The following is an 18,754-nucleotide window of genomic DNA, read 5'->3' on the forward strand; positions in this document are numbered from 1 at the left end:
TGACAGACAGTGAAAAAGATGTCAATGACCTATAGCAGGATGAGAACCTACGGCTTTCTAATTAATTCTGGTGAACACAAAAGTATATAAAGATCAATAAGGTAGGGAAAGCCTTTGTTCCTTTCATTCAAGCAAATGGCTTTAAGCAGGGTGCCTCCTCATTCCAGGGAGCGTGGACAGTGGAGGTGGCCATGGCAGGGCAGAACCCAGGACTGGAGAGGCCTGTGGGCGAAGTGATGGGTGGTGATAGGAGGAGAGTTTGGCAGAGTCCAAGTGATCTGTGTTAGAGCTCCAGTCAGGTTGCAAAAAAAGGGATCACAATCATGGAGAGAGGCTGCTGTAACTCCATCTTTTCAAGTAAATGGCCAAGAGAGAGTCTCTGAGTGGGGGCAACCCTACCTTTTGTCTGCCTAGGCACTAATTGTGACATTTCCTTATGAAGAACTTTGGGGACAAGAGTACATATCCAAGTGAGACAGATGGGCTTCAAAAGGAAGGTGCACTTATATGGGTCAGTTAGCAATGATTCTATGGGCTGGGGAAATATGTCTCAGAAAGGAAGAGCTGTGGTCTGAGGTGTGCTACCCCACATCGAGACTGTGGCTACCTACCATCTGTCAGTGCAGCTGGACAGCTGGATCAAACTCCTTTTGATTGCCTCTTGAGGTGCTCAGGAGCTGCGACTGCTGGGCTGGAAAGTTTGTCAGCATGATTCCAAGCTAGGAACTGGGTTGGAGGTGGAGGTTCATTGAGGGCATAGTATTGGCGACACACCATATGCTGTGCCAAATCAAACACTCAAATCATAGAGTAGAGGCGGCCACACCCCTTATCTAGCTTGATCCTTGTTACATTCCTCTGAGGTGCAAAGGGCATTCATCTGTCCTTTCAACATTTGTATAGTATGATAGAAAATACAGAGAATAATGAATTTTAAAAAATAAATTATAGTAAAATTTGTATCAATCTCTTTTAAAATGCTCCCCCTGGCTTCAAATATTTTTATCTCCTTCATTCTTTCCACTTTCTAGAAGTTCTCTTCTGTATTTTTAGTTGTGTTGTTGTGGCTGCCTCAAATTGATACAAAATGTTTACGTTCCTGGGTAATTGTGACTTTAGGGAAGAGCTATAAGTGGCCTAGTGCCAGAGTCCCATGGATAAGTTGGCTGGGGTCTCACGGTCATGTCTTCATGAGCCCGAATTTCCATTGGATGGCACTCAGCAGCATTCACAGTATTATTGATCACACTTCATAAACACACTCACAAAAAGACTTCTAAAACTACTTTGGAAAGTGGAAACAATGATGGGATAAGTGTGTTCAAAGTGAAGGGGAGTATTTTGAGGAGGATTAATGATAATGTGTCCTTTACTTTAATACATGAAAAAAATTAGCTTTCACCACATATATTGATCATCTCTTGTACTAAGTGATGAGCCAAGTTCTGTGCTAGGAATTAAAAGCATAAAATGAGTGAAAAAGTAGTGAGGAACACTTGAGTATTTATTTATTTTAAAATCAATTTCATTGAGGTGTTTTTTTTATATACAAACAATGTATACATAAGAGTGCAGCTTAATGAGTTTGGACAAGCAATATATGCCTGGTAATAAATTAAGTTTCAGAACACTCCCGATTCCCCCCGCAGCTCCTGACCTCCTTGCCAGTCAACATCTGGCTCAACGTCCTCCTTCAGGCTACCTCAGATCTCAACCATAGAGAATAATCCTGCTATGTGAGAATTTTGTATGGGTCGAAGCAAGAAGTATGTCCTCCTTCATAACTGGGTGTCATTCAGTATGATGTCCCTGAGGGTCACCCAAAGTTTTGTGTCAGTTCCTTTTTTCTTATTGCTAAACAAAATTCTATTTTTGTATGAGATACCACAATGTCTGTATCTGTTCATCTGGTAATGATACTTGGATTTCCAGTTTGGCATTGTTATAAATAATGTTGCCATGATCAGTTATGTACAAAACATTTTTTACATAAAGGTGAAATCTTGCAACAAGAGTTTTTATGTTTCTTGGGAATATATAAAGAGCTACTAAACATATGAAAAGATGCCCAACATCATTAGTGATCAAGAAATGTGAATTAAGACTATGATGAGACAATAGTATACACATATTACTGTGGCTCAAATGAAAAGGACTATAACAAATGCTAGCAAGGGTAGGAAGAGACCCACGCTCATATCTGCTGGTGGAACAGTAAAATAATACTATGATACTTCCACTTTAGTAAAGGAATTTGGCAAACTGCTATATATAGTTATATATAATAGTTATATATATATATATATATATATATATTACACACATGTATATGTATTTTTAAATCAAATGACCCAGAAATCCTATTCCTGAATTTCCAACCATTGAATAATTTTGAGTAGGGCAGCAATAGGAACAGATTAGGTTTAAAAGGAATAGTCTAGCAGCACTGAGGATGTTAGCTTTGTATATTTAATCTTCATACATAATAATTTTTATTGTTGAAGTATAGCTTATCACATTTAAATATTATAGCTCAGTAATTATTTCATTATTGTGGATGGTTAAGTAGTGTTAGGTATTTTGTTATTGAACAGAATTCTGCGTGAATTTCAAGCACATAGCAGTTTTGTTTTTGCTGAGTTCCTTACAATGAACTCCTAAGATTGGGATCACTGAGTTCTTAAATGTTGTTATGCTTTGTTACCAAGAGCCATTTCGATTGCCCAAGGGTTGTACCCATGAACAATAAGGTGTATACTATAAATTACTCTTTGTAGATGAGAAAAGAGATCAGGTTAGTGACACATGTAGGCAAACAAACAGGAGTGATTTGAGGTTGGTAGCTGTAGATAACTTGTTATCGTGACCTGTCCTTAGTCTAGTGCTTCTTTCTCTCCTGTTTCTTATGTGAAACCACTATTTTTCTTTTTATCCACATTTGGTTTTACTCAGAATCCTGCTCTGTAGCATAGACTGCTGGAGGCTAGGGATACAAAATAAAAATGAATAGTCTTTTTCAAAGTTTGTGGTTTAGGGACTTCCTAAGTCTTTCCTGTATGCCTTACAGGCAAAGATAAAATTTTAGGTAAACAGACTGAGTAAGAAAAGCAAAGGAAAAAAGTGTTAAAACCGTATCCTGAGCTGTGACTTGGGTAGTAATTTTGACCCGGCTTCCAGGATCATGCCAAGAGACAGTGAGGAAATTGTGTCCCATGTTGCTTCAACATTTGACTGGAGCAGGCATGTGAGGGGACCCTGGGATTAAATAACCTGTCCTGGTGGGGAATAACCACAGAGGTTCTGTGTGAGTTTAGGAAGGAGAAAGAATATAGAAGTGCTCAGTGGATAGAGTGACAGGTTGGAGAAATAGCTGGGGGAGTCTGATGGAAGCATTTTGTATTGAATATATTTGATTGTAGATGGCTCACCTTTCTTGAGTTCTTTTTTTGTGGTTGGCATTGTTCTAAGTGCTGAAAGAAGGTAGAAGGAAAAAGTTGGGGGCAGGAGATAGGTCACTGTGAAAATCATCTGGCACACATCAGTATGGGGGGGGGACAGGGTAATAAGATAGGGGTGCACGCGCCTCTTAGTGCAGTCCAGTTGTTCCTGTCCCTCACATCATCTCATACCCTCTTTCTCTGCTCTTTCTCCAACTATACCCCTGTACCTCCAGATGCTGAGCTAGCACTGTGGTGTCATCCCAGCCCTTTCCCACCTAGAGGCATCTTATCAGGGCCTGACCCCTCCTTGGAGTCATAAGCACAAGTGTCTGCAGATGGTAGTGGTGGTCAGGTCAGCCAAGTGAGTAAAGAAGAGTGTTGTAAGAATCTAAGGCGATGCTAATGATGCACATCGACTGGGCATCAAAAGGTGGCTCAAGGTTTCAAGAGGAATGGGAAACCCAGTTTTTATTTGAAATCTCGCAGTATTAAAATATGGAGATCCAGTGAATTTAAACATTTTTAAGTGTTTTTTAAAAATTTGTTTTCAGTTTGTACTGGCCAAATAAAATACCTTGGGCGGAATTTCACTGGAGGTGGGGGTGGGGGTAGGGTGGTGCTCTCATTTGTGCCTCTGTCTTAGGGAGTGCCATGCTCCTCTTTCTGTCCTTTTCAGACCCTGTCTCTTGTTCCTAAATTCTGTTCCCTTAGGATCCAGGGAGATGATGGGCAAGCTAATCACATTCTAAGGGAAAACTGAACTAGAAAGGTGTTTGTTCTTCCTTTTGAAAAACTGTGGACTTCATAATAATGTTATGAGTTAACACCTGGAAGGGCTGGCCAAATAGCTCAGCGGATTGAAGTGCCTGCAAGCAGGCTCAGGGCCCTGCCGTGCCAGCCCCACCCCCAGGGCGTGCTGAGATGGCAATTGAGACTGGGCATGGCAGCGTACTCTTGTAATCCCAGCTCTTGAGTGGCTATAAACAGGCGGATCACTACGAGTCCAATCTAGTAGTGAGACCCTGAACACCCTTTAGACCCTTCCCTAAAGATACAAAAAACAAAACACAACAAAACAAAAAACACCAGGGGGTGGGTATCTTGGTGGAAGCTGGGAGGTGCTGTAGCTATGAATGTTGAGGCAGAGGACTCTTCTGAGCACGGCACCCTGGTGGGCTGGGATCCCTCATCCTGTGAAAGCCTTCCTTTTGTAGCTCCAATACATACATTCATCCTTCTTCTTCGAATTCCAAACATATTCTTCTATACTGAGTAGAAGAATTCCTGAGAAGGCATTACTTGTATTATCCCACATAATTTGACATAAGCTATTTTTTTGTTATTTTAATTTTATTGTATTGAGAAACAAATATCAATGAGACAGTTTCAAAGCTGATTAATAAGACAGTTTCAATAATTAATACATTGTACATTGTTATCTTCTTAGTGGTTATCCGTAGTACAAGAAGCAGACAGGATATCCTGTCCAAACACTTAGTACAAATCTTTCTTCTCATTGAATTAAGTGAAAGTAGCTGTATATATATATCCCAACTATTCTGTATATACAGATACAAAATGGTCCTTCCTTTGGATCCCCTTTTTTGGTTCAGTCCTGTCAGAGATGGGTATTCCATTGGCATCTAAATACTATAGGTGCGTGAATTCAGCAAAACAATCCAACACAGTCCAACAGTCCACAATAGTAGTGGGTTATCCACAGAAGTTGTTGACTTGAGCCTTTCACAGCTCAGCATATTAATATGGCTTTACTTTATGTACCTCATTTTTATACTTTTCTGCTGGATGGTTAAGACCAAGACAAAGCAAGACCTATATAACAGGAAATGTAACAGGATAAATCCCCTGACTTGACTGACCTCATTAGACACAAGCTATTGAGGAACAATGAGAGCTTTCCATTAACACGTAGAACCAAGATAGGGGAGGGGCAGGCGGAGTCTCGTCTTTTTCTGGCCAGAGGAGGAAGGAGCGGCAGTGGGTCCGAAATAAGCCATTTTGCTCTTTTCGCCTACTGCTGGAGAAAAGAAAAGGACAGTGTGGACCCACAGATGAAGAAGGGCTTGTGGAAAATAAATAAAATGCTGAGCATGGTCTTGAATGTCAAGTACATCACCCTGCCAAAGAAACGTTTCCAAGAATTTTGTGGGGGAAAAGGGAGGAGTAAGGCAGAAACATTGATAGCCGCGTCGGAGGGGGCAGGAAATACTTTCAGAAAATTAAATTTCAAATCGATATGGATGAGTTTAAATATTCAGATGGTTGGACAGAATAAACCTGGATAAGTTTCAAAATTTTGCTTTCTAATATCCATCTTCTTTCCTTCCAGAAAGCAAAATATAAGAACTCTAGAATTTAAGTTCAAAGAATTTAGTACTTAGTGTGCTGGAAATATGCACTAGCAAAGACTTTCAGACTCTACTAAAGATGGCTTGACATATTTACACAGGAGAGAAAAAGGCATCCTTTTATTGTTTCAGATCTGGCATAGGAAATGTATTTTGCTAGCTTTGATGCATTCAGAGTGCCTCGGCTCACATTTATTTTGCAAAAGGGAAAAATGTACCTTCCTTGCTTAATGTCTGCTTGCTTTGAGAAATCTGTTTGTCTGTCACATACACATAAGAGGCATACATGTAAGGTGTATAAAATGTCCAAGCTATGTCTCCAACCAGGTGAATTGCAAAATGGATCATTCAGTTCTCCTGGAAACAGCCCAACATTCTGTTGAAAGACCAACCCCAGCAGTGCAGTGCCCCTTCAGAGCCCCGAGCCTCAGCTCCAAATGGCTCCAGCGCTTTTAGTCTAGAGCCCCCACACCATTTCCTATTTCCCCTAGTTCCTGAGGTGGTAGTTGCATGCTATAGTACTGGAGTCCGTTATTCAGGGTACCCCATTTTCCTTTCAAAGCCTCCTACCACCTGGGTAACTATTTCCCTATATTAATTTCTCTCTGTTAAAATCACTAGCAAAGTTTCTATTTTCTTACCATACCCTGGAAGATACAGCACTCTTTATGGGTTGCTTAATTTTCTATGTGTGAGGGAAAAGGTTGGTCAATCTAAATGAGCATTGAATTAAAACTAGAAAGACTTAGATTTATATTGTGGCTCTTTTACTTTCTAACTGAGAAATCCTGGCCAAATATTTGGCTTCTTTGAGATTCTACTTTTCTCATTGGTGAAGTGGGGTTAATAACATTTCTATTGTATGGTTCCATGCAGTTGAATGAGATAATGTCTAAAGTGTGCTTGGCACCTAATGAACCTTCCAGAGATGTTGGCTAGCATATTACCTGCGAGTGTCGGAAATATGTTTGCATCTGTTTCTACCACGTAAGTTCCTTTGCTCTTTACTGTTGGGCTTGTGAGGTCCTCTGAGAATGCCTGGATGCTAATATCAGGTTCTTTGGTTCACTTACAGTGTTTGTTTTAGATAAGTGTTTTAGATAACTGAATGCAGTTCTGGCATGCAGATTAGCATGAACTCAAATGACTTCAGAATAAGGAAGTCCAAGTTCTGAATGTGAGAGGAGTTGGCTTTAAACTGCATGATGAAATAGGATGAAATCAAAGCCCCCCTGAAGCGCGATGCTGGGACGCTGGAGAGCACAGTGCTCACTGTTGCTCATGAATCATTCTCCTCCTGTGGATGAGCAGACTTTAGAATTGTGTTTTATAAGATGCTGTGGGGGCCAGGGAAATAGCTCAGTAGAGTAAGTGCTTGCCTGGCAAGTGCAAGGGCCTGAGTTCAATTCCCGGTTCAAAAAAAAAAAAAAAAGCTATGATATCCCTGGGAGTAAAGGAATGTGAATTAAAGCTTAAACAAATAAAGTCTGACTGAGACATTTGACTAAAACATAGTCAAAGTTCATTGGAAGCCACTCCTATGTTTAAAGACTTTTTTTAATGTCAAAGAATATGACCTGTCAGTCACCAACTGTGATGGTTAATCTTGATTGTCAACTTGATTGATTGGAGAGCCAGCAAGGAGACATTCTAGGTGTGTCTAGGTTGACTAAGGGAGGGGGACTGGGTCTCCAGTCCTTTCCTCTCTTGCTCTTCCCTGGCTCTATGCTTCCAGTCCACCATGAGGAGGGAATCTTTCCTGCACTGTGCCTTTCTGCCATAATGTTTCTGCCCCAGAGCTGGCCTTCCTCGAACCAAAGCCTCTGAACCCACAAGCTAAAATAAATCTTTTCTTCCTTAAGCTGTGTATGTTAGGTATTTTGTTCCAGCAACAAGAAGCTGACTGATACATCAACCATCCTCTAGACATCTCTGTAGGAAGGTAGCATCCAGCAGGGCCTGCCAGCATTAAAAGCAAACAAAAACTGGACTTAGGCCATGATAGATTTCCATTGTAATAGGCTGACCAAGTTAACAGATCCAAAACAAATCTAGTATCTGTTCATGTGATTCTCCTAAGCTCCAGAATTTGATTCCTGAATTGACAGGTACAGAGCCTGGAGCACAGTATACTGTTGGGAAGTACTGTTTTAGAAACTACTGTGAATGATTTTTCCCGTTCTCTCTCCCTGTTCAACCCCAATTGATCCCAGTGCCTTGCTGCTGCTGTGGGCATCCTACAAGCAACCCACAGAAGGCTTGATGAATCTGCTTGAGTCCAAAGGATTTTTAGCTCATCATTGAAGTTTGTTATTCATACTCTCTCAGAACCCTGCTTTATCTATATTTCTACTTGTGTTTAATATTATCTTGGTTGAAGATTGTGTTAGCCTAGATCCACTAAGAGTAGGATCAGTTATTGTGAACTTTGCAGCAAGCTCAGACTGGCTCAGGTTCTTTGGGGGGTTCAGGAGAGGCGTCACGTTTTCTTTAGGGCTTCTGAGCCTCAGTCATTTCTGCTGATGTCATCTTTTCCCAGTCTGTGTTGGGCAATGTACATAGAACAATATGCACCAAGAGTAATTAGAATGAATGAATTCTAATATAGGTATTCTATATAATATCCTATATAGTATATGTTGTATAATGAAAGAATTAAACTATTCACAAGTGTGATGGAGTCCAAATTATATCTGATCTGGAGTTCAGAGTATGGTTTGTCTGCAGAACAGGTGGGCTATTGAATAACCTAACTTTCCCCCTTTTTCCTCTCCTACTTGTACTTGTTCCATGAATACTGTTGCATGCATGTTGTTTGTTTCTGGAAGTGAGAATGAAAAAAATTAATGCATAAGGATCTTGGCGAAAAGAGAAATATGGATGGTGAGAACTGCAACAATGTGTTTATCTTCAGCTTTTTAGTTTGAAAAATTTGAAATCTTTTAGAAGTCATAAGAATAGTATATCATATAATTTTCACATCAATTCACAAATATTAACAGTTTGTGTTATTTGATTCTTTTCTCTATCTTTCTCCTTTAAGTTTTGCTGAATTTCTTAAAAGTTAGTTGTAGATATCACATTCTTTCTTTCATCTCTAAGCACTTTATCATTTAAGTACCCCCAAAGGGACATTATTCTGTCATAACAATATAATTTTATACTAAAATTTCTATATCATATAACAATATTATTTAATATGTAATTTATATTCAAATTTCTTAAATGTTTACCATAATGTCTTATTTATGAGCATTTTAAAAAATGTTAAGATTGAATACAGGCCCATTCACTGCATTTAGTTATTATATCTTATTAGACTCTTTTGGTATAGAAGACAATTCTTCAGATTTTGTTTTTCCATGACATGCAGTGTTTTGAAGGATTCAGGCTAGTTGTAGAAATCTGTAAGTTGGATTTTTCTGGTTGTCCTCTCTCTCACTTAGATTCAGGTTCAGCCTTTGAGTAAGACTAGTTTCGGAGGTCTCTCAGGGTAGGGGCAGAACATGGACAGGGGAGGCCTATGTGATCAGACATTTCAACCTGGCTTTGGCATGGAAAGGATCAAGCAGGGTCGGTGTGGTTGACCAGCTCTGAAACTTTGAAGTTGGGATGTGACAAGGGTCAGTGACTCAGAGAAGCCCAGAGATCAGAGGCTGGAAGGACTCTCAAGAACTTACAAGAGCTTAGCAAGAGACATAGAAGAATGGGGTAGGCCTTGCCTCCAAAGAGCAACACCCTTGAAACGGATACATATTTACAATTTGAGTCTCACAAATTCTAGAAACACTTGGAAATAATTTAATTGGGTGGAGGGGAGGGAGAGAAGGAGGGGGGGAGACAGAGAGAGAGAGAGAGAGAGAGAGAGAGAGAGAGAGAGAGAGAGAGAGAGAATGTGTTCCATGAATTCTCTTTATGGATACAGTAAATTTAGGAAAGCTTTTTTCTTGTGGAACTGAGGATTGAACTCTGGACCTTGTATTTGCCAGGCAGTTGCTTATGCCACTTATGCCCAGCCCAGATACACTAAATTTAGAACTCTTTCGTCTGTCTGTCTGTCTGTCTGTCTGTCTGTCTGTCTGTCTGTCTGTCTCTGTGCCTGATGGTGAAGGTTTCTGTATTCTTTCCCTAATTAAACTCTTGTGAATTCCAATAGTAGGTATTTATAATCTGGAGAGGAGAAAAAGACAAAGCTAAACAGATGGGAAATAAGTGAGCAACAAAAGAAAAAAACAGCATTTCCATTTTCCTGATTGATGCAGAGGCCACTAGTGAGGGAGTGGAGATGGAGGTGGGTTGAAAGTCTATCAGCCTGATAGGGAGAAATTCTTAAACATTTTATAGTCAGAGATCTTAAGTTTATTTTTAGTGGAATTTTTATCATTAGTGGTTTATGAAAAAAACAGGAAAGGTGAGGACAGATTTCCAGTTCCTGAAATTTCCACGGGGTCACTTAGAGAAATGTTTGGGAGGCCAAGAGTATTGTGTCCCTAAGTAAGACGCAGCTCACCTTTACCATTGCCTCTCCCTTTTCTTTTTTTTTTTCCTGTATTTTTAGGGAAGGATCTACAGGGTGTTCAGGTTCTCACTACTAAATCAGACTCGTAGTGTTTCTCCTTTTACAGCCTCCCAAGTGCTGGGATTACAGATGCATACCACCACGCCCAATCTCAGTTTGTCAGTCTCAGCCTGCCCCGGAGGCGGCACGCCCGAGTATCAAACCAGGGCTCCTGAGCCTGCTTGCAGGTGCTTTAATCCGCTGAGCTATTTGGCTGGGCCTTGCCCTGGTCTCTCCTGACTTTGTCCCTCGTGGTCCTGAGCACTTGCTGCTTCCTGAGTATGGCAAGACATGAAAGCAGGACTTGCTTGGGGACAGAGAGGAGGCAATATTATTATTATTATTATTATTATTATTATTTAATATTATTGTTATTTTGTGGAACTGGCCTCCTTTTGGAGCATTAGGTGAGGCAGATACAGGCTGGGTATCTGAACTGTAAAGCCTTTTGATCTTAAAACAGTTCTTTGATCACGACATGACACAGGCCAGACAGAATGCAGACAGAATGGATTAATCATTTGCTCAGGCCTAAAACCAAATCTTACCCGGTGGGCATAAAAAGCATCAACAGTGTTTCAAAGCAGGAAATTATTTTAATTATTTTTTTTTCAAATCAAGTAATGAAGCATTGTACTTGTAAAGCATTTTACTACTTACAGAATGTTTTCACAACTCACACTTGGCCTTCACACCCCGAATCCACCAGGATTAGAACTTCCACCAGGGCTCTAAGCCTGAGATGTCTGCAAAGAGAATAGATTCATCCATCTTTGCTCTGTAGCCCCCTAGCAGTTCTTCACCTGCCTGGTGCAGGGATTTGCTTGGAGGCTGGGGCAGCTGTGGACCCAGAGAGAGGAAGATACCTCTGAGGTGTCCCCATTTTATGAAAATAAACATATTCATGTGATGCGGGAGAAAGTTTCTTTCTTCTGCTATGAAGCCACTTGGGAGGAACAAATATGCCCTTTTTCATCAAAAGATAGTAGAGCCACATTGAGAGGACCTTCTACGTAGCCCTCGAGTTTGAGAGGATGGATTTCCACAGGTCAGCAGGCGAGAGGTCCTACCTGCATGTGTGTGCACATTCATCCAGGCAGCAACACTGGATGATCCTCCCTAAAACACAGCGCATTTCAGTGTGTCACTCACAAACAGTCCTCAGGATGGCCCGACAGCCTCTGCTTAAAATTTCAGCTAACTTTGGGCTTCTTTCATCACTTACAAGAGACAGTGTCCACCTTAGCATTTGCGGAATCCCTAGAAGGTGGGCTGGTGACGGAAGAGCTTTCAGCAGCTTCGGGACAGGGTCCTTCCAAGAGCAGGTCAGGACGAAGCCTCAGAGCTGCCAGCCAAGACTGGCCTTGTAGGACCTGCTTAGCTCTTTCTGCCTGCAGTCAAATCAAACATTATTTATAGGTTTATAGGTTCCTGAGGATGCTCTAGAGTTAGCCCATTGCTATTTGACTTCCACGCCCAAGGTAAAAAGCATATGAAATTATACACTGGACACAAAGTATCAAATCTAGGAGGCAAGTTTTTCAGGCTAAAATGGAGATTGGGAAATCTAAAAAATTCAGAAGCTCATACGTGGAAGGTGGGCGCACTGGCTAGAGATATGCATGACATGGATATGCGGAGGTAAGGGACTTCTGGAGCCATGTGTCCCGAACCTCCTGGAATGCATGGTTAGAGAGGAAGAGACAGCCTGCCTGGCCACAAGTCCAAGTGGGCTCTGATACATGGCGATAACAACTGGGTGCTCTGGCCTTTGTCCTCTTCATATTTTGATTTATCACTTAGATGGGGCCCAAGGTCAGTCACTGAACAGACCACCTGAGCTCCTATGCTAGTCCCCTGTCCCCTGCATGGTTTCCTCCCCAGATACCCTTCACTTTTCTTTTCTTTTTTTTGAACCAGGAATCAAACTCATGACCTTACACTTGCCAGGCAGGGACTTAAGCCTCTGAGCTATCTCCCTAGTCCTCCTGTACTTTTCTTTCATCTTTGTTGCCTGGTTCTATCAATAAACACCCACTGAGGCTTCAGCTTGAGGCTGTCCATATTAGATGTTCTCATGCTGAGGGGTCTCAGGTAAGAGCAGCATTCTCAGGTCCAGACTGGACACCGACTCCTAGTAATCCTTTGTTTCATCCTTTGCACCATGCCACAGACGTGCACTGTGACAGTGGAGCCCAAAGACCCAACCAATTCAGTAAAACATGAAATAAAATACACCCATGTTCATAGAAATTTTATTCTGAAAACCAAAAAAAAAAAAAAAAAAAAAAAATGGGAAGAACCCCAAAGTTCACCAACACATGAATGGATAAAGTTTGGCCTAGATAGGATATCATGGAATGTTATTTGGCCTTTAAAAATAAAGGAAGGTAATTCTGGCACCTATTACGATATGGATGAGCTGTGAAAGACATTATGTTACATGAAATAATTGGTTCACAAAAGTAAAAATACTGCGTGGTACTTGGAATAATGAAACTCATAAACACAGAAAGTAGAGGAGCAGCTGCCGAAGACTGGCAAGGAGGGAGGACAGCTAGTGTTTAATTGGTATAGAGTTCAGATTTGCCAAGTTGGAAATGTTCTGGAGGCTAATTTCACAACAATGTAAACATGCTAAACACTACTGAACTGCACACTTAAAATGATTAAGATGGCCAGTTTTAGATTATAAGTATTTCACCACAATTAAAAAATGAAAAACAGCAAGAACAAAAAAGCCTGTTGTAAAAACAATTCACTGATTAACAGAGGTTTATGAACTGGTATCTTAGGCTTCCCGGGGACACAGTCATGTGTGGTCAACCTCAGCAGGGTCAGGGGAGGTGACTTCAAGCTAGACAGAGCAGCTGCCCTGGGGAGGCTTTGCTGAGGAAGGAGTGGGGTTGTTCTCTGACCTTTGCCTTCCTGGGAATTTCTCCCTCCCACTTCAACTTATGGAGGAAAACTCATTGTGAAAGGATCTATCGTTATGTTGTAAATGCTGACACAGCCCAGAAGCTTCTGCCTCCTCAGGGTTTCTGGAGACTGAGAGTGGGCCTGTCTCTCCTTGGTCACAGAGATTTTGTGAGTTCATGGACAGATAGAGATTTTTGCCAGAGTGGGTGGATGATCTAACAGAATGTTTCTCAAACTGAGATTGAGGATCTTTATGCAGGTTGCATAATTTCAGTGTCCTAAAGCCTATAATATAAGTATATCTTAAATCATAAAGCTAATTTAATAGCAACTACATGATCAATGTATTGCTAGTGTACTGGTAAATTTTAGCACTTTTTTTTATCATGTGCCTCTAGTGAAGGGCAAATGACACCCAGAAGCTTAGCATGTATGGAGGTACAGCGCCAAGGTAAGTCGAGGAAAGAGGTGGGAGATTTGAGCCCTCCACCACAAGGGGTATCAGGGTGGGCAAATCACACTCAAAACTGCCAATATGGCAACGTTGCTAGCATTATATGCATGTTGCAATCCATTTAAACAAAAATAGCAGCACTGAAGGGATCAATTTCTCACATCAACTGGAATTGTATTGACTTTTAAAGTTTTGTTTCCATTTGATTGGTGAGTTTGTGCTGATTTTCAATTTGCATCAGATATGTGTATCATGGCTTGCATATGTGTCACTTTAGTGGCTTAAAATAGGGTAGTTTGTGAATGCCAAAAGTCTAGGGTGTCTTTTCTTTAGAAGATACTACCATTCTCTGGGTAAAACCCCTAATAGTTACAGGAAAGGGTTAACAGGATCTCTCTCTCTCTCTCTCTCTCTCTCTCTCTCTCTCTCTCTCTCTCTCTCATCTATCTAGTGTCTATCATCTAGCTATCAACTATAATCAGGTCTTCAAGGAGATCCTTAATTAGAACTGTATGAGACCAATAACATTTCTTACTGAGAATAACTGAAGACACATTCAGGAATTCTAGCCATTGTCTTCAGCATTAATTCATAAAAACCTATAAATATAAAATATCTTAGTGTCTGTCTTGATAAAGAATCTGGTATGCTAACTTCCTTTTTATTAGCATTTTTTGTATTTGTTAGAGGTCTCACTACAAAGCTCAGACTCATAGTAATCGTCCTGTTTTTCAGCCGCCTCCGTGCTGGTATTACAGTTGTGCGCCGCCACACCTGGACTCTGGTATGCTAACTTTTAAGCTCTTCTCTCAGGCTGAGCCGAGGACACCTTTCTTATCCTTTCTGGTCATTGTCCAGGTTGACCATGTCTTTGGTCAATGTACAAGAATTCCTAGACTGAACGTAAGCACTCATTTCACTTTAAGTGGAATTCTGGGTAAGCAGTTGTTGAATTTAGCAACTACAGGATATGTTCTGTAAACTGGTGCTTTCTTGTGCTGCTTATGATCCAAGACACCCCTGCATATCGGTTGAGGTTTTCAGCTCCCCTCTCTTTGCCTGCCACACTGTCCTCCCAGTTATACTGAGGATCCCACCAGAGCGTAGGAGTGACCTGCGGATCTCTCTGGACAGGAAGGCACTTTCTGAGCAGGCAGCCCATTGAAACTATATTCCTACTTGGGTTAGAAACTTGGGCATTCAGATACTTTCCTTGTGGAACTACCAGAAATGGGGTGTAGGAGTGATTTCTGATTAGCTTCTCATGACTTTGGTCATGAAAGTGCGATGGCTCCCTACTCTTTATTTGGTGTAGGTAGTATTTGCTAGATGCCATCTATGTGACAGCTCAGCTACTGTTCTGGATTTTGTCAGTCTAAAAGAACAAAATTGTTCCTCATTAGTTTGAGGTCTTCTTGGAGAAGACACGCACATGTACATAGGCTGCAGAGCATTGTAGGAAATGTGCTATTGCACAGTATAAACACCGTACTCAGTTGTTAAGCCCTCTGCAGATGGAGGAAACTCCTTCCTCTCTTTCTCATCCCTTTCATCCTCTTCTTTCTTTCTTTCTTTCTTTCTTTCTTTCTTTCTTTCTTTCTTTCTTTCTTTCTTCTTCTTTCTTTCTTTCTTCTTTTTGTGTTTTAGGGAAGGGTCTACAGGGTGCTCAGATTCTCACTACTAGATTGGACTTGTAGTGATCTGCTTATTTACAGCCTGCCCAGTCTCAATTGCTGTCTCAGCACACCCCAGGGGCAGGGCCGGCCCAGCAGGCCTGGGAATTGAACTCCTGGCCCCTGTAACTGCTTGCAGACACTTTAATCCACTGAGCTATTTGGCCGGCCCCCTTTCATCCCTTTTCCCTCCTACCTTTCTCCCTTTCTCTTTTTTCTCTCTCCGTTGCCTTCCTTTTCTCCCTCTTTTCCATTTTTCTTTAGCTTTATAATGAACATACAATTTATTGATTAAAGTGTGAAATCCAGCGTTTTTTAGTATATGTCCAGAGTTGTACCACCATCATCAAATTGATTTGAACATCATTTCACCACCACAAAAAGAAACCCTGTGTCTCCCTGAGGGCTCATCCCTCGAGTCCACCTTCTCCTGATCTGAAACATCCACTAATTTGCTCTCTGCCTTAATGGATTTCCCTGTCTGGAATCTCATAGAGGTGCAACCACAGTTCTAGCTTCCAAGTAGATACATACAGATCTGCAAGTGTTTACTTTTCCATTAAGTAAAAAGCTGAATGAAGTTAAAAAAAAATGAACAATTCCTTGTAAGTCCATCAGAGAAATGGGATCCCAGGCAAACTACTGTCCTGAAATTGGAGATAGAGAAGGAGATACAGAAAATCACAATTTACTAGAGCAGAGAAACTGAGGAGAAAAAGCTTCCATGGGGAACTGCAGAGGAAGGAAAGCCTGAGCTTTAACCAACAAATTACTGCTGGTTCATTGTGGACAATTTTGAGAGAGAAGTCCAGAAAAAGCTTGGTGTGAGGGAATATTTTTGTGTTTTAACTCAGAGTGCTCAACCAGTAAACGATGGAGAAAAATCTCTTTTTCCTTCCAGCATGAGGAAGAAAGAAACTGTTTAGAAGTAACAGAGCATTTTTTTTTTCAGGAAGAATCAGACAGGAGCAATCAGGGTGTTGCAAGTCCTGACTATGCAGCACGTGTCATCCTATGTTCCAATCATCATTTTCTATCTGCCCTCCAAAAGGAGGCACAGGTAAGGATTATCCCACCTGACAATGGCATTTTGTTCTTTCCACTAGGAGAAGAAATTGCTCTGAGGAGAAATTGCTTTGCTGTAGTCTCAATTGCTGCTATATTATAAGAGCCTAATGGAACTGAAGGTGAGAAGCACTCCATAAATCCTGTACCAGCTAAGGGGATGGGAGGCGAGCTGTGTACTTGGTCGCTCCCAGTGCTGGACACAGGCGCACCACAACAACTCCACTTTATCACAGGACCTGAGAACACACCCTTCTTACCACCACATCACTCAACACATAACTTATAGCACTTCCTTTGGTCCAGAAAGTCTTGGCTGTCCATAGAGCAAATTAAGTTATAAAGGAAGTATTATAAGGCATTCTGAAAGTCAGAAAACAGTTTGAAGAGTTAGAGCAAACTCAACACTAGACCCAGATGTTGGGACTCTCAGATTGGGGATCAATAGGGTGAGGGTCCTAATGGATAAGAATAGAGTATGGAATAACAGAAGGGCAACTTTAAAAAGAAACAAAAATAAGTATGAGATAAAAAAAAAAACAAACCCAAAAAACACTGTGACAGAAGCGAAGAACATTTTGATGGGCTCATTAACAGACTAGACATTGCTCAGGAAAGAATTGTTGAGTTGGATGATAACTCAACAGAAATGCCCAAACTTGAATTAATAATAGTAAAAATGAAAACCTGAATGGACTGCCTGATGGAACAACTATAAAGATGCAGCATATAGATGCAATCATGTAATATGGCCTGTCATGACAGGCTTCTTCTACTTACCATTGTATAATTTCTTTTTTTTTTTTTTTTTTTTTTTTTTTTTTTTGGGGGGGGGGGTTTTTTTTTTTTTTTTTTTTTTTTTTTTTTTTTTTTCGGAACTGGGGATTGAACTCAGGCCCTTGCGCTTGCCAGGGAAGCACTTATTCTACTGAGCCATCTCCCCGGCCCACATTGTATAATTTCTTAGCAGCTTCAGAACAGGCAATAATTCTGTGTCCTCTAAACTTCCAGAGGGTTAGTGAGCTCCTGGAGAGAAAAAGAAAAGAAAGCAGTGATAGAGTATTGAGGATGTTTAAAACGAAAAAAAAAAAAAAAAAAAAATTTCTGGTCTCTTTTAAATGTATTTAGTACAGGGTCTACAGGTCTCACTGCATAAATCCAACTTGTAGTGATCCTCCTGTTTTCAGCCTCCCAAATGCTGGGATTACAGAGCCATGCCACCACTCCCAGTCTCAATCGTGTCTCAGCATGCCCTGGGGGCAGGGCTGGCACAGCATGCCGGGGATTGAATTCCGGTCCTTGCTCCTGCCTAAGTAAGCACTTTAGTCTGGTGAGCTATCTGGCTGGTCCCAAAAGGCAAAATTTTAAAAAGGCATAGGACTTCATTTAAATAAATTTTCTTTCTTGGCCCCTGGTTTGCTCCATACGTATAAATATTTTTCTTCTCATTAGCTTCCCTTTTGTCCTGAATAGTGAGTAATTCACCTAGCACACCATGGCCAACTGCTCAGGACTTCTGTACATGGGTTGGTAGAGACAGTTCCTCCCCTTCCCACCATTGTGATGGCTTCACTTCCATTAAAACATCCGTGACTCTGGCATCTCTGTTATTGTTTCTTTATGAGCCTGCTGCTTGACAGTGGGTAGACATAAACCTGCTTCACCTCTAGAACTGGCTTGATGAGCTGGCAAGTGACGTAGCTGCGGCTTGTACTGTTTTCTTAAGTGCAGTTAAATTCGCACTTGCAGAGTCCATAGAGAGGCTTGTGTCCATTTTGCTGAGTTACTGTGCAGAGGAGCTGAGATCTGGAAAGGTCTGGTTTCTCTCTCTCTGTGAGCCTGGTTGGCTTGAAGCCTGCTCAGCCGGCATGAGCAGCCTGGGTCCTTTCCACGCTGCAATCTCAGTGTTTATGGACCCAGAGACAGAGTCTCATAAAACCTGGCAGCCATTTAGGGCTGCAATCTCATGATTCTTTCTTTTTCTATATGAAGATTTGATTTTGGATCTGCTTGAAAAATGACACGGTTAGCTTGAATCATTGTAAAGTTCACAGTTAAAATAGAACTGGATAGGCAGTAGTTGAATCCCGCTATTGTAGTTAAACTACTTGTCACCTAATACTACACTAGCTTAAGAAAGGGTTTAATCAATCATTTTATGAGGCACATAGATGCCATAGCACTCTTTCCATCTTGTTCTCTTCTTTAACGATGTGCATCACTGTTACACCTCTGCCAGATAGTGTTTTAAGAATGTATCATGTATAAATCTGCTT

At 41.1% G+C, this 18,754-nt stretch overlaps 1 non-coding gene across 1 annotated transcript; it reads right to left on the reverse strand.

The window, feature by feature from the left end:
- Positions 1-16,370: 16,370 nt before the first annotated feature.
- On the reverse strand, positions 16,371-16,496 carry LOC111812383. Its single transcript, XR_002817892.1, has one exon. It is a non-coding gene; the product is annotated as a U8 small nucleolar RNA (small nucleolar RNA).
- Between the last annotated feature and the right edge of the window lie 2,258 nt (positions 16,497-18,754).

This window comes from Octodon degus, unplaced genomic scaffold (genome assembly GCF_000260255.1).
Source record: "Octodon degus isolate 3935 unplaced genomic scaffold, OctDeg1.0 scaffold00122, whole genome shotgun sequence".
NCBI lineage: Eukaryota > Metazoa > Chordata > Mammalia > Rodentia > Octodontidae > Octodon > Octodon degus.